Below are 15,654 nucleotides of genomic sequence, written 5' to 3'. Positions count from 1 at the left end.
TCTCATCTCCAATTCTCTTTGTATCCTCCCATCCCACTCTTATCCTATCGGTTACTCTGCTATCTTATTTCTGCTTATCAATCAGTTTCTTAGTTATTGTAACTTTCCCTATCTCAATCACTTAATACAAATGTATTCCCTGTTGTTGACCCTTTGGAGTAGTGTCTACTAAAAGAGATTATAGATCGAGTATACTACAAATCTTCCATGACCCTGAATTTAGAAGAAAGTCTTGGAAGAAAATTCAGAAGGAGATAAATGCTGCTATTTTAGGGGCTTTGATTTATCATATTTGGAGAGCTAGAATTTCGAAATTGTTTAAGAGTGTGGATATGCATACAGAAGGAGTAGTAACATAGATTAAGAAGAAGTTGTTAGATAGATCAACCTTACTATACTTCATACTTGTATAAGAAAGTGCATATATGTGGGGGACTCTTCCAAAGGTTTGATCTTCCCAGCACATTTGGCTGCGGGGTTAGATGCTCCTTAGGTGTATTTTTGCTCTATTTGTTTGTCAATGGTAATGTTTACAGTGTTACAAAAACCAAAAAAAAAAAAATTGTCCAAATTCAATTGAAAATTGCAGGTTTGGTCGATTAGCACTGAATGTTTTCATAATATCATATACTCTTTAAGTAGCCTTTTGTTTGGATCGAAATAATTAGGGCGTCATGCGGAAGCTTATAATTTCAAGTCTTGAACACGATAAATCTGACAATAAAGAAAAACATACTAAAAGATACTCCCTCCGTTTCAATTTATGTGAACCCATTTGACCGGGCACAACATTTAAGAAAGAGTGAAGACTTCTGAAACTTGTGGTTCAAAATAAGTCTTGAATATTTGTGTGGCTATAAATCATTTCATAAAGTGAATTTGTTTCCAAATTAGGAAAGAGGTCATTCATTTTAGTACGGATTAAAAAGGAAATAGGTTCACATAAATTGAAATAGAGGGAGTATATAATAATCTAATATGGTTTGAGCAATTGATCTATATATAACAACACAAATATAAAAGCTTAAAAAACTGTTGAGAGAAAAATCTCCCCTAAACGACTACATTGTGGATGCTACTATGTTGTTTATTAGAAGAAAAGATCTCCTATTTATAGAAGTCCAAAACTTCTCCTACAAGAAAATGTTAGATATGGTAGAATCTTTTTTCACAAAGAAAACCTTTTCCACCAAGAAAACATTTTTGAAGTAAAACACAATTATGGTAAAGTTCAAATAAAGTAGGAAATTCAGGGCAAACCCTAACAAATCTCCCCTTGGCCTGAATTTTCTGGCAAAAATTATCTTGAGTCTTCTACACATAATCTTCATCACTACTGCTTACCATGGTTAAAAATAAGGTTAAAAATATTATGGGTTAAAAATTTGTTTAAAAGTATTTTGTTTTATTTTTAAAGATGCAGCAACAAAATGTTGAAAATATGGCTGAAAATCCATCTCCACATGTCCTACTCTGGACAAAATCTTCATTAGCATGAAATTGGCGTTGCGGCTTGATTTGAATTTGCCTTGAACCTGTCTTCAACCTCGTTCAACCATTGGCGTTGATACCACTTGTTGGATCATTGACTCGGATACCACTTGTTGGGAAATAATCTGGATGTCATGCGGAAGCTTATAATTTCAAGCCTTGAACACGATAAATCAGACAACAAAGAAAAATATACTAAAAGATATATAATAATCTAATATGGTTTGAGCAATTGATCTATATATAAAAACACAAATATAAAAGCTTAAAAACTGGTGAGAGAAAAATCTCCCCTAAACAAATCTCTCTAAACAACTACATTGTGGATGCTACTATGTTGTTTATGAGAAGAAATAATCTCTTATTTATAGAAGTCCAAAACTTTTCCTACAAGAAAAGGTTAGATATGGTAGAATCCTTTTGGGAAAAGGCATAAATTAGCCCCTAAACTTGTCCCCAAAAGTCGATATCACACTTAAACTATCATGTCGTCCCATTACACACCTTATGTATCTAAAAGTGATATTTTTTACCCCCTGAGAGCTGATGTGGCACAATATATATATATATATATATATATATATATATATATATATATATATATATATATATATATATATATATATATATATATATACATATAATAAAAAAAGAGGCGCGTTTTGGTTATATATTATTTATTTTCCTTTTTTCTAAATTGTAAAATTCATTTTTTTGTAACCTCCACTCCACCCCTCATTTTCTTCTTCATTTCCACTTCCGCAGGAGCTCCGACGAGCTCGTCTCCAGCAGCGACCCACCAGCTGGCGACCAACTTTCCCCACAACGTCTCCGCTTTAATTTCATCATTAATAATCTCAGCTTCTTCTTCATCAACCCAATTCGGGTTCCAACCCGGTTTAGTCATAAACCAATTCATTATCTTCACTTTCCACAATTTGCATCAGATAGTCTTATTTAAGGGTGAAGCAAAAAAGCCACATTTTCTTTCTCTCCAGATCTCTCTCTTTCTCTATCTCCATACTCACTCACAAATTTGCTTAATCTTGAGTTTCTTTTCTTTCAAATTTAGGATTTTGATTTGTGCATTTTAGCCGATAGAGATATGAAATTGCACTTTTTTCACTCAATTTCTTGTTTGGCCACTTTGTTGGCTGATCTGTAAAGTTTTGGTTTTGGATTTTTTCTTGATTTTGTAGTTCATTGGTTCCGTTAACATAACCGATTAAAGGTGGTAAAGCAGGTATCGGCTCAGCTATACCGAACTCACTGTTAGCATCTACGTATACTAATTTTGTTAAGCAAATCTAGTATAATATCTCTGTGTTGGAGGAGAGGGTTGCTAAATTATGGTGGGTTCCGAGAGCTTAATGCCACCGACAGATCTTGCAAAACCGCCGAAGAAGTATGCAGATCTTCAAAGAAATGCAGCATTAGAAATGGTGGTAGAAAAGAAAGTAACGGGGAGCAGGAAAAGGCCATGGACGGGGAGGTGGTTTTCTGGTGGCCCGTTTAAGAGATAAAGAGAAAAGAACAAAAAAGAAAAATTAACTATTAAAAGTTTGTTACTCTTTCTTTTCTTTTCCCTAGACGTAGAGTCAATTTTTGAAGTGTTTGCTTGGTTCATTTGGGTCTGCCACTGGAGAGAGTAGAGAGTACAGAGGAAGAAGATGAAGATAAGATAAATATTAAAAATTAAAAGATTCTTGACGTGGTGTTGACATGGCGCTGATATGGCGAGAGTGTGTGTAATACTTCCCACCATGTGACTGGTTATATGTGCGTCAGGGGGTAAATAATATCACTTTTAAATATATTAGGTGTGTAATATGTCACTAGTAAAGTTTAAGTATGATATTGACTTTTGGGGACAAGGTTTAAGGGTCAATTTATGTCTTTTCCCAATCCTTTTTCACAAATAAAACCTTTTCCACCAAAAAAATATTTTTGAAATAAAACACAATTATAGGGAAATTCAAATAAAGTAGGAAATTGAGGGCAAACCCTAACACTTTTTGCAAGACCATTTAATTTGTGGATGAGTGGATCCTATTGGTTATCCACTTTGTATTTGAATTTGCATCATTTGTGACTCACAAAAAGAGAATTTTTTCCTTCACAAAGTTCAACTTCAAGAGCTCTAATTAATGAAAAGTGCAGATTTTCCTTCATCCCACCATACTTCATCCTTAGTATGAATGGAGGAGTCCATGACATTTTGCACCCTTAATGTGTGTTTTTTTTTTTTTTTTTTCAACTTGCACCCTATCCTATTTTTTTTATTATTATGATTTAAACTCCAATCTCTTTATTTCCTTGCAAAATAATAAAAACATCCTTTTTATAAATTTATCATGAGGGCAAAATAGGAATACAAATAATATATAATAAAAAATAAATTACGAAAACTTAAAAGAGAGCTCACCACATACATTTCTCTCTCTTTCCGTCTCTAAAATAAAATGGGTTCTTTGCAGCTTAAGACCAATAGAAGCAAAATACCAACAAAATTTAAAAAGCAAAAAATCAGCTAGATCTACAGATCACTCTATCTTCTTCCTCTCCGCCTATTCATCAACTTGGAATGGATCTCCAGCTGAATCTACAACCATCGAAAAAACCAATGTTTCCTCGGCCCATCGATTTCAAATTAATTTCTGTCGTTTCATGACTGCGGTAGAAATAGAAGCATGTTTGTCTTTAGTTTAGTGATTGGATCTGACCTTTTGCTTGAAATCGATCAACAAGAAAATAGGCAAAGCTATATCGGGTTCTCTTCTGTTTCCTCGGCCCATCGTTTTCTGTCGTTTAATACTCTCTGCATATGTATTAGTAATGGAAAATAGGCAAAGTTACATCGTGTTCTCTTCTGTTTCAGCTGGCTTCTTTAATGCTTGATTTTTAGCTCAAATGAAGCAATCAGTTTACATTCGCCGAAAAAAGCAATAAACGATGCAATAATTAACAACTACAACATTTCTCGTCTTATCGAACAGGTTATTTCTTATCAACACATTCACGTTTTTTATCTCCTCCTTTTGCTTTCTTTAGTGTGTAGTTTAGATGGGTTTTTTTTGGGTAATATGTTTGAGGTTCATGTATGTGTTCCATAATTTTCTTTCTGAAAGATTGATGTGGTTCTTCTCTCTTTTGGGATAAAACAAGTAGATGGGTGCAATCGAACTATATTTCTCTGTGTAATTTTAACTGAATGCATACTCTAAATCCTTTATTCAGCTGCTGAATTTTAGTTTAGTAGGAGTTGGTAGTTGATGGTCAGTAAACAAGCTAAAACTGGCTCTGATTATAGAATTGTTGTGTCTTCTTAAGAAATGTGGCAGCTCTATGCTTCTTTGGGACTGATTCTGGTGCATAGCATTGAGTTGTATCTAAGAGACAAATGTGCTCATAGGCCAACTGAAACTGGTAAACAACATTAATATAATAATTAAAATGCTTCTACTAGATCATACAATTTATTTGGTAAAGCTAGAATTACGCTTGTATCTAGAAAAGCAGCTCTTTTACCAACTTACTCTTTAGGATTTGTTGAAGCCAAAAAGAATTTAGAGAAGTTATACATGTCTATATTCATTGAGTTCGAGCAATAGAATATCATATAAAGTATTTCATAAATTAGTAGTATTTAAATTATAAAGGAAAAATGACAAACTTGTAACAATGAGACCTCCAAATGTTTAGCAACTATTGATAGAGAAATATCTCTTAAAATAAAAAAATAGCTTTGAAAATAAAATTTATTGTTGTTGCAGTTCTTCATTTGTTAATTGCTTCTATTTTCTTCCTTGTCAAAGCTCTTATTGTTGGACTTCATTGAAGCACTTGTATTTTGAAGGCTTTGTAAGCTAATACAATTTTTTCCATTCCAATTGTACTTCTCAGCATTTATCACAATACTGCCAACTTGAGCTTGTGCAGGCATCTGAGATGAACCGTCCTCCGCTGGCCTTCTTGGCTGTGAATTAAAAAAAAAAAAAAAACTGTAACTGTCTTTCAAAGAATTAAATCACTAATATCTAAGGTTCCATGCTTACATTGAGTTTAGAAGGTTCATTTATATGCCCAATTCAATTGGTGGACTCAAAATGGATTTGCTTACTTAGGTGGGATTGACTTGTAGCATTTTGTGACCAACCTCGAGTTGTTGGAATAGCTTGAGGTGGAGCTGCTGAATTCAGAGAATCACTATTCTTCTTGCAAGTTGTTTTATTGTGACCAATTTGCAAGCACCTGCTGCACCTCCCTAACCTCCCTTTCTTACTTAATTTAGTAACATTTGTGGCTGCTGCATTCAAGTCATTTGATGCAGATTGTTTTCTCTTTTTCTCTCTTCTCTGTTTTTCATCTCAACAGCTTTTCTCTTGGAGGCTTCAATTTCATCAGGTTCTTTTCTTCTATTTTTGTTCAACTTACCTTTCTTTGGCTCATAAGTAGGAGGTTGAATGGGAAGTAGATCAATAGTTTCCCACATACCAGGTCCGTCCATAGGAGCAATGACTGGCTCATAAATCCTCATTTGAGTAGCCTTCTTGTAACAATCATTTATGAAATTTTCTGGATTCTCTCGTATACTGAATATGCAGCTTATTGCATGTGCGCATGGGATTCCTGTAAGGTCCCATTCCCTGCAAGAACAGGTTCTCCCATTCAAGTCAACACTAAACTGTTCACCATACATAGTTTTTACTTAAAATAGAAATTGTCTAGCCCAAGTAGGAATTGATGCAGATGCTTCTTTTTTTCTTTTCTTCTACTAATTTCCGAATTCGAGGGCATAAACTTCCTGTTATAGTAAGAAATTGTTAACTTCCATGTTAAATATTTTGTATTTCAGACAAGTTGCAGTAACATTACCTTGGTACTGGAGCACCTCCCTCTTTTGATTCATTCTTTTCATCAGGTATACTCTAATTCCTTCCAGCAATCCAAGTATAGGTTTCTCCCTTGTTTTTAAAATTAATTTTATCCCATTGAATGACTCACAAAGATTATTCAAAAGTATATCACACTTTGTTGTTGTTCTAAAATGCGACTTGCTCCAGAATTTGGGTGGTTTATCGTTGAACCAGTTTCTAGCTTCTTTATCCTCCTTTTCCAACATATCCATCTCATATCTGTACTTACTTACATAAGTTGCCTTAGCATCTTTCCAAACTCGTCTCCAATGATAAACCTTTATGCACTTTCTTGAAATTGTTGTACAAATGTCTTACACAATGCATGTGCTCCACTTGAGGAACAATCTCATAAATAGCTCCCTCCAAACCCTATGAAAGAGATATAATTAGTTTTTCATAATTGAAGGCAATTAGAATTTGATAGTTGAAGTGAAGAATCTTGCCTTTTGCTTGTCTGTAATGAGACACAAGTTATCATGATTTCTAATTCGCAAGTCATCCACTAGAAAATTTAAAAACCACTTCCAGTTATGCTTGTCTTCAACATCAACTACAACATAGGCTATTGGGAACATACCATTATCAGCATCTATCCCAATTGCTATCAAACGTTGACCACCATATGGTCCTTTAGGAAAGTAACCATCCATCCCAATAAGTGGCCTACAACCTGCCTTCCAACCTTTTTTGCAGGGCTCAAGACATATGTAAATTCTTTCAAAAATAGGTTTGCCATCCTCTTCATTGGCTATTGTTTCTAACAATATAGTTGATCCTGGATTCTTTTTCTTGAGTTTTGCACAGTAGTCCTCTAATTTTGCATATTGTTCTTTGTAGTGACCTTCGATCATCTCTTTAGCTATTCTCTTTGCTCTATAGACTTGACTCACTGAGATTTCAACATTCATCTCTTCATGTATTTTCTCCATGAAATCACCTACTGATTCATCTGGATGTTTTCTTAAATAATGTAGGTATGTTTTGGCAATCATCCTAGATTTGACATGTTTGTTGGCATAAACAAACAAACAAACAATCATCAGAATGTTTCCCAACCAAAGTTTTTACTCGATGGTAGGGTCATCTGGTGCCTTTCTAGAGGCATATATACACCATAGACATCCATCACAATATTTTGCAGAAATTTTACCAGACTCATTCTTTTTAAAGGAAATGTTTCTATTGTTTTTAACAGAGTAAGCTCTCAAAGCAGCTCTAAATTCTGTTGCATTGATGAATGTCATTCCCAATATAAATTCTGGATTAGCCATCTCTATATCTGCCCTAAATGCAACATTTTCAACCTGATCATCATCACCATTAATATTCCCCATGTCATCCGATTCATCATTTTTAGAAGAGATGTTATCATCCTCAGCTTCTGAACTTGAGTCCTCCAATAATAACCCTGCAAAATTGGTACCCTTAGTTTCTTCCATCAATTTATCTTTCCTTGTTTTCCTTCCCTTTTCTCCTCTTTGCTGCACCAACTTCACCACTCCCTGTTAGATTTTTGTTTTCATCCTCCTTTCGTTTAATTCTTTCTTTCCCTTTCAGTTGCACAGTTGCCTTTTCTTTTCCAGTGCTATCCCATATTCCAAGCCATTCACTGTCTGAATCCATCTCCAAACAATTCAACTCTTCTTCACTTTCATTCATATTTTCAAAATGCTCCAATTCTTGGTCAATATCATTATTCTTATCCCCGCTACATTCTGCTCTTTCCAATTCAAAGTCGTCTAAGTTAATACTTATCTTTGTAGATTGGAAATATGATTATCTCCACCAGCTTTAAACGCACCCAAATCTGTTTGCACCCATTATCCTCACAAACGTTATTAGCATTGGAGCTTACTTGACTCTGTAATTTTAACACATTATCATCTTGCGTAATGTATACTTCAGCAACTCTGTTAGTTGGAAGAGTGTTTACCATTAGATCACAATCAACATCAGTCAAGCATTGAATATAACCAGCACCAGTGTCCGTCATAGGTAGTTTGAAGTGCCAACCGAGAATATCATTGTAGCCTAATTTTGTTGTTCCAATCAAGTTTAAGGTTTGCAATGACCATATATGTGGATCACACTTGTCAATATAAACAACAGAACCTCCCAAATAAATCCTTTCTGGTACATTAACAAATTCACCTCCATGGTGAATCTTCAGTGTAAAAAGTCCATCATCCTTACCTGTTACAATGCAACATATAAGACTATTTTAGCAAACAAATAATTTCTAAATAAAATCAAACAACAAACAAATTGAAGAACTACATTTGATACCAGAATATTCAATAAATTTTACAATTAGGATGTTTGTTTAACCAAAATAACCTGCAAGGGAGAGGCTATTCCATGTGCAGCAGATGCTTTTTTTGTAACAGGGAGCAGGAGTCAGTTGAGCATTTGTTTCTGCATTGCAATTTCTCAAGACAATGTTGGGAATTGTTTCTGACCATTATGGGTGTCTCTGGTTATACCACAGAAGATCAACAATCTGTTGGAAATTTGGCAAGATCAAAGAGTAAAAAGAAGTATGAAAAGATATGGAGGACTATTCCCATTTGCATATTATGGACTGTTTGGCTGGAAAGGAACAAGACATGCTTTGAGGCGAAAAGACTGCAGATTGATAGAGTCAAAAAACAAATGTATCAAAAACTTTTTTTTTTGTGTTACAGCAGTACTCTAGATAGGATGGACCAATATTTGGACTTTTTGGATCTTTTTTAGGGTTGGGGGGGGGGGGGGGGGGATGTAGTATGATTGTTGAGATGTGATAGCTTTGTCTTGTACTTGGTCCTGTACCATCTTGGTACCATATTAATAAAACTTTTACTTATCAAAAAGAAAAAAAAAATACAATTAGGATAACTAGGTAAGCTCGCCCTCCCTCCTTTACTCCTTTTCTCTTTTGGGTATTGAAGCAAATTTTATTTTATTTTTTCCAAGAAGATTTGAGTTTTTTTTTTCTTGTGTGTGTTTCAATGCAGATTGAAGGAGGGAATGAAGAGGAGGAGTATTCACAAGGGAGAAGCAGTTTAAAGCAGAGACAACTCCAAGTGAGGTTGAATACAAGCACCATCCCACAACTTTGCACTCCAAAACAGAGAATAAAGGCAAAGACTCCAACAAAAAGAGGCAGGAGAATAGTGAAATCACAATAAGATATAATGACACAAGAATTTTGTGCAACAAGTGCAGGCCAAACAATAGAGAGAAAAGCCACTGTGGTTGCATCACACCAAGATTATTATATTCATCATAAGTTGGGTCCTCTTCTTTACGAGAATGGTAAGTTCAAATCAGGTCCTCTGTAATTTGGTTAAAAAAATCCAAGATTATTATCATCATCATAAGTTGGGTCCTCTTCTGGTGGAGGATTAAGAGAGGAACAATGCAAAATTCGAGTGGTTGAGCTTTCACATAAGCTAATTCCAAGATTGAAGTTTTCTATAGTTGAGCTTGAGAAATGTAAACGAGCTTGAAATTTACTGTCACAACTTGAAATTCAAGTATTGCATCTTGACTCAGTTTAAGGAATTTCATTTGGTATCATTATGTTTACGAAATTCACGTGTAATGGTGACTCGTGATCTGTAGTTTTCACAAGGGAGAATAAAAAGAAGAGCAAAAGCAGATACAAGATATCTTACCTTTCAATTTCTCCTTCTTCAATTGATATTTAACTGCTGCTTTCTTTGATGAAAGCTTGGAGGGCTTAACCTAATTTCAACGATATCAGGGTAGAAGCCGGGAAGAGTTTTACTTCATCTATTCTCCTAATAAAATAAATAAATTAAAGGAAAAAAAGATATATTATTTATATTCCTATTTTGCCCTCATGGTGAATTTATAAAAAGGGTGGTTTTATTATTTTGCAAGGAAATAAAGAGATTTGGGGTTTAAATCATAAAAAATAAAAAAATAAAAAAATAGAATAGGGTGCAAGTTGATAAAAAGAGCACACATTAAGGGTCCAAAATGCCACGGACTCTGAATGGGGCCACTTTAGGTCAAGTTGTATCAGTCGATACCGTGGGGTTGGAAAATTTAACTTAATAGATATACACATATAAAGTGTAAATGTAAAATAAGATAAAAAAATTGTATCGGCATTATGAGTTGACACTATTGAATTGTATGTACTACGTACCTAAATCAATTGGTCAAATGCATCAATTGCTTAATCTATGACAAGAGTATCGAAGCACATTGAGAATTTTTTAGCTTCATTTGTTAATTAAAATGAGATTGAAAATGAATCGAATCATAACCTATGCCATTGTCAAAATCGATCGACCTACCTGTACGCAGCAGCCAAACATTCCCTTTGGTGACAAGAACTAAATTTACTTATAGTAATCTCTACTGCCCCTTAAATATAAAATGGACCTCAACAAGGCTACTTTGAAGTAGTTTATCATTGTTCTTGTTATTAGATAAACACTCTTTACTAAATGAACTTCTTTAATTTGTTTAAACCTTTAGAACTCGTTTGGTTTACAAGGTGGGGAACTGAACTCTCACCAACAAGGTGAAAGTTCAGGTAGCTAATCAACTGAGCTACTAAGATTTCTGTCTTACAGAAAATAGTCATAGTATTATATGTGACATTATTTTGTACAATGTTTGGTCAACATTTTGGGACATGTATAATTAATTCCGGGATTATTTAATACACCACCAGTCCACTCATGGATAGCTTATACATGGATTGTTGACACTCAATTTTGTCCCGCCTTTCTTCCAAAATATTTATTTGCGCTTCTAATATTTTTGACAACTTAAGAATAGTTATTTTATTACTATTATTATTATTATTATTATTATTATTTCATTATATTGCCACCGCATAATTATAATCGTCAGGATCACTTTTAACAGCTTACGCATCGCGTTCATTTTTCATGCAATTAAACAATAGCATTTATTTACTGTTAAACTCTAAAATATTATCGCACGGCTATCACGATATCGTATAATTTTATTTTAGTAATAAATATATTTTATAGTAAGTAGTATTTTAGCGCACGTTAATATATAATTAATTGAAGAAGGCCTTTTATTTAAATTTAGAGTCCCAAATGCGAGCCCATCAACAACAAATATTTTCTTTTCGGACCAGTCCATTGTCACCCAAATAATATCCAGCCCAAAATTACCAGCCCATTACCCGTTTTCAAACGACCCGACCCGTTCGTCTTAAAAAAAAAAGAGGCAACTAGGGTTATATCGTCTCTTTCACCCCCCCCCCCCCCCCTGCCCCTCTCTCTTCCTCTCCATTTTCAGTAGGTCTTTTCCCTTTCTTTAGCCACGAATAGTCATGTCTACCCCATTTTCGCACAAAAAAAAACTTGTCTTTACCTGCATGTGCTGTCGTTGAAAGGGAAAGATTTTCCCTTTCTTGCTTCAAAACGCACGATGATCTCCAAGACCATAAGTGGTCGAGCCAATTTCAGATAATATCCAAGTCAAACCACGTGAAAATCTGTTCGAAAACACTTTCAACACTCAGATTTAAACGGGTCCATTTTGACTCGTTTTTGAAAAACCCTAGACGATGAAATCCCGCCCAAAACACTTCGAATCTGAGAAACCCTACCTTGTTCCTATAAATATTAGCATTTGAGAGTCGATTTAGGGAGGGAATTGAAGCCGCCACCCTTGTTCTTAAAAAAAATAAAAAATAAAAATCCATTGTGTCTTCCCTTTTTGTTTATCTTCCAAGATTTCGTTGTTCGCTGTCATTTTTCGCATACAAATATACTCAAGTTCGAGCGTAGGTTCCAAAACCCCGCACCCAGTTCGCTGCACTCGAAAAAGGTAATTCCCCTTTCTTTTTATTGTTTGCATTTGGTGCGGTTTTTCTTTAGTTATTTGCAGTTAATTATGTGTTGTATTGGCCTGTTTTATGGTTAACTATGCGTTATGTTGTTATTTAGTTTAGTTACTATGTGGTATGGGTTAGATGTTATTAGTCTTAAATTTTACTAAGTACATGTTTGGTTCAAAATCACTTAAATCTGGTCACATGTTTAGTTAAGTTAATGAGTTAAAATCGACCTGTGTATGGCCCTGTTTGGACTTGTGCGAGCTCATGTAAAGTATAGAAGGGTATGCTGTTTCTGCTCCTGCATTAGCATACTGTCCATTAGGGATTTGTCTACTTGCGTAAGTGAATAGTTTGATTGCAACGTGCCGGCTCTTGGAAGTGGATTGACATGAGTATTAAATAGCTAGTTGTTTGTTGAATTAAACCTGTTTAAACCTTTGAATGCCTTTTAAACCTTAAGAGTAATACTGTTTTACGGCTAGAGTTCACCGATCTAAGATTTTAAAAGTAATATTGAGATTCATAATTTGTGTGTAAATGATGTGTTTTAAGCATGTATTCTTGCCATTACATGATCATAAATATGAGTGGTTTTGCTTTAAAACGATGTTGAACTTATTTGAATCGGCCTATCTAATAAATTATCCACTTGGAAAATGCTGACCAGCCTATAATGTTCTAACCGCAGCTGAGAATCTCTAAATGTGCCTGCTTGCATTGCCTATTTATATTACTCTCAGAATTCGAACCCATTTTTGCACGATAACCTGCCCTAGTTAATGCATCTAGATTCGTGACCTTGGCTGGCCATCACACTTTGATTATCAACTACTTGCTATCCGCTGTATCTGTTGCTACCTATTGTTACTCAATGTTGTGGCATTTTTTTCTGGGTTGTTGCACCTTAAAGTGTTTTCAAGCTGTTGCATTTTAGGGGAATTAGTTGCTGCCTCATTTTCTTTTAGAAAAAAAGAAAAACAGATACTGCACTCGTTCTGGAAAACTTGGCCTGAACTGAAGTTCATTTCATGTCATCATTATGCTATAGGAAAATTTCATGAATGTTATGTTGATTTTGTGCCCTTTCTTTTGAGTTCTTTTATGGCTGTCCATCGCAAGTATACTGTGTGATTATGTATATATGCGTATATCTAGAATATGCTTTGATTAGTACATTTATGGGGAGATTAGTTGGTCATTATGGATTAAGTTTGAACCCGCCCCGGTGTTAGCCATGCCTGGGATCCTGGAAATCCCTTGGAATTTGTGCAGCATCGGGAAGACGGGGGCAAAAGCTTTCCAATATTAACCCTCTAAGTATCCTTATGAATGTGTATACACGAAGTATACTCAAATATACATAATATATACATAACCCACTGGTCTGTTTTGAATTTTAGATCATATATGTCTTGCCTTATTTAATGGTTACGTATATTTCTAATTCTTGATCTTTGTTTTTCGCATGTGCACTTTGGGAGCAAATTGGGGTCTTCGTAAAAGACTTCTGTGGCTACAAGAAGTCTCATTTAGACTCAACCCGCAGCCCCTTTTATCCGTGTCACTCTCGCATTCTTCCACATTCGGTGTTGGGCCGAAGCCCAACATGATATCCTTCTTGGGTCACTCCATCGCAATGTAGTAAAAGGATTTGGGCCAGAGCCCCATATGGGGAAAACAGATCACAACAACATAAATGGGCCGGACCCATTTGCCTTCTCTATTCTATTCCCTTCGTGTATTTGATTTATATTGATTGACTAACATTTTACCTTATTTTATTTTCTTAGCTTAGATGAATCCTAGTGGGGTTCATGGGAATCGTAGTTTGAAAGACTTAAGTGTGATCGTTTAAAACTTAGAATGAAATTAAATGTTTAATTAATCGTTGCTATCTACAAAACTTTTGGCTAAACGAAATGATTTCCGAGAAAGACGCCGAAGGCTAAATAATAATCACCCCCTTTTCAAACAAATCATGTTGATTTCATAATATTTTAAATAATGAAGGTTTGGATCACTTTTTTTAGACATTAAAACCCCTTTAGACTTCTGACGATTTCATCATATTTTTAATACCATGAAACTTTAAAATCTTACTAATATTAATCTTGTAATGTCTCTTTTTAATTTATTAGTTGGTATAACTTATTTTCCTCAAACATTTATAAAACGTTGCACAATCCCACGCTTTCTTTAGTTTATTTATAACTAAAATCTTTTATGCAAATTATTATCTTTTCTGCGAGTCCTATCTTAAATAGCATTATAATATTTCTATTTATAATCTTAAGCAACACTTACAGGCTATTTTCTTAAATATTTAAAATGTTATATTTGCATTTTTAGCCTTAATTAATTAACCTAAGTTTGATCGGTAATCGTATTTTTAACGGATTTTAAAGGATGTCTCACCCCTTCCCCTTAAGATAGTTAAGAACCCTTACCTAGAATCACATTAGTTAAGCAGACCATTAACGAAGATTTAGTTTAGTTTTACCTTAGTTAATAAATTAGGTGTCCTAATTCACCATAAAATAATTAGGTGACGACTCTTTAAGTTAAATAATTTAGAAATTATCAATATGTTATATTCTACTTTGATCCGTTTAAAATGGAGGTATAACATGGATAAAAAGCTAAAATGGCAAAATTAACCTTATTTCCTTTTGAGAAACCTATAAAGGTCAAGTATCCAAGCGAATGAGATTATAAAAGTTCTCCCACAGGGCAACCTAGCCTTTGAAACAAGTTCTCAAATCAATCTGTTCGAGCCCCTAGAAAGCAGAGCTCGACCCACACAAATGCTTAATCGATACAATTGTAAAAAAACGTTTTTTAGTTTTAAAAATAGATAAATAGTCTTTTGTGTTCAATTTTAACGAAATGAACCAAACATCCAACAAAAATAATTCATATATTACTAATCCTGCATTATTAACTGACACATTATAATCTATGTATTATTAATTCATGTATTACTAATTCCTGCATTACTAATCCATATATGGTTTGTCTCTGAACCAAACTGACACCTTAGTAAAATAAAAAAAATTAGGAGTGCACAACTACATTTTTTTACCTGTGGTTTCCTCTCTTGAACCTCCTTCAAAATCCCCGGGTCTTCTATCTGAAGCCTGCCAGATAACACTAGAAGATACCTTTTGTTTTTTTCGTCATTTCGTTACTTTCAATAAACATACTACGTAACCCAAACAAATGTCAAATTAGGGTTTTCTCTAAGTCCTATATCTAACATAGACAAGTAAACAACGGCCTTGATCTTGCCACGTATAGTGCTAAATTAGGGTGCACAGTAACACCCGTGCTCTCTCCCACATGGGAATACCATAATAGTCGGTCTCCTTTTACACAAAAAAAACGCCTCCTTCCCTTCCTCTCTAT

At 34.4% G+C, this 15,654-nt stretch overlaps 1 long non-coding RNA gene across 2 annotated transcripts; it reads left to right on the top strand.

The window, feature by feature from the left end:
• Nucleotides 1–3,466: 3,466 nt before the first annotated feature.
• Nucleotides 3,467–9,968, top strand: LOC132635622 (uncharacterized). Of its 2 annotated transcripts, XR_009580636.1 has the most exons (3): nt 3,899–4,487; nt 6,347–9,291; nt 9,407–9,968. It is a non-coding gene; the product is annotated as an uncharacterized LOC132635622 (long non-coding RNA). The 2 variants fall into 2 exon arrangements; XR_009580635.1 differs by having other exon boundaries at nt 3,467–9,291.
• Nucleotides 9,969–15,654: the final 5,686 nt, after the last annotated feature.

Source organism: Lycium barbarum, chromosome 4 (genome assembly GCF_019175385.1).
Source record: "Lycium barbarum isolate Lr01 chromosome 4, ASM1917538v2, whole genome shotgun sequence".
Lineage (NCBI taxonomy): Eukaryota > Viridiplantae > Streptophyta > Magnoliopsida > Solanales > Solanaceae > Lycium > Lycium barbarum.
Note: the sequence above shows the minus strand (reverse complement) of the source record. Positions and strands in the feature narration are given on the sequence as shown.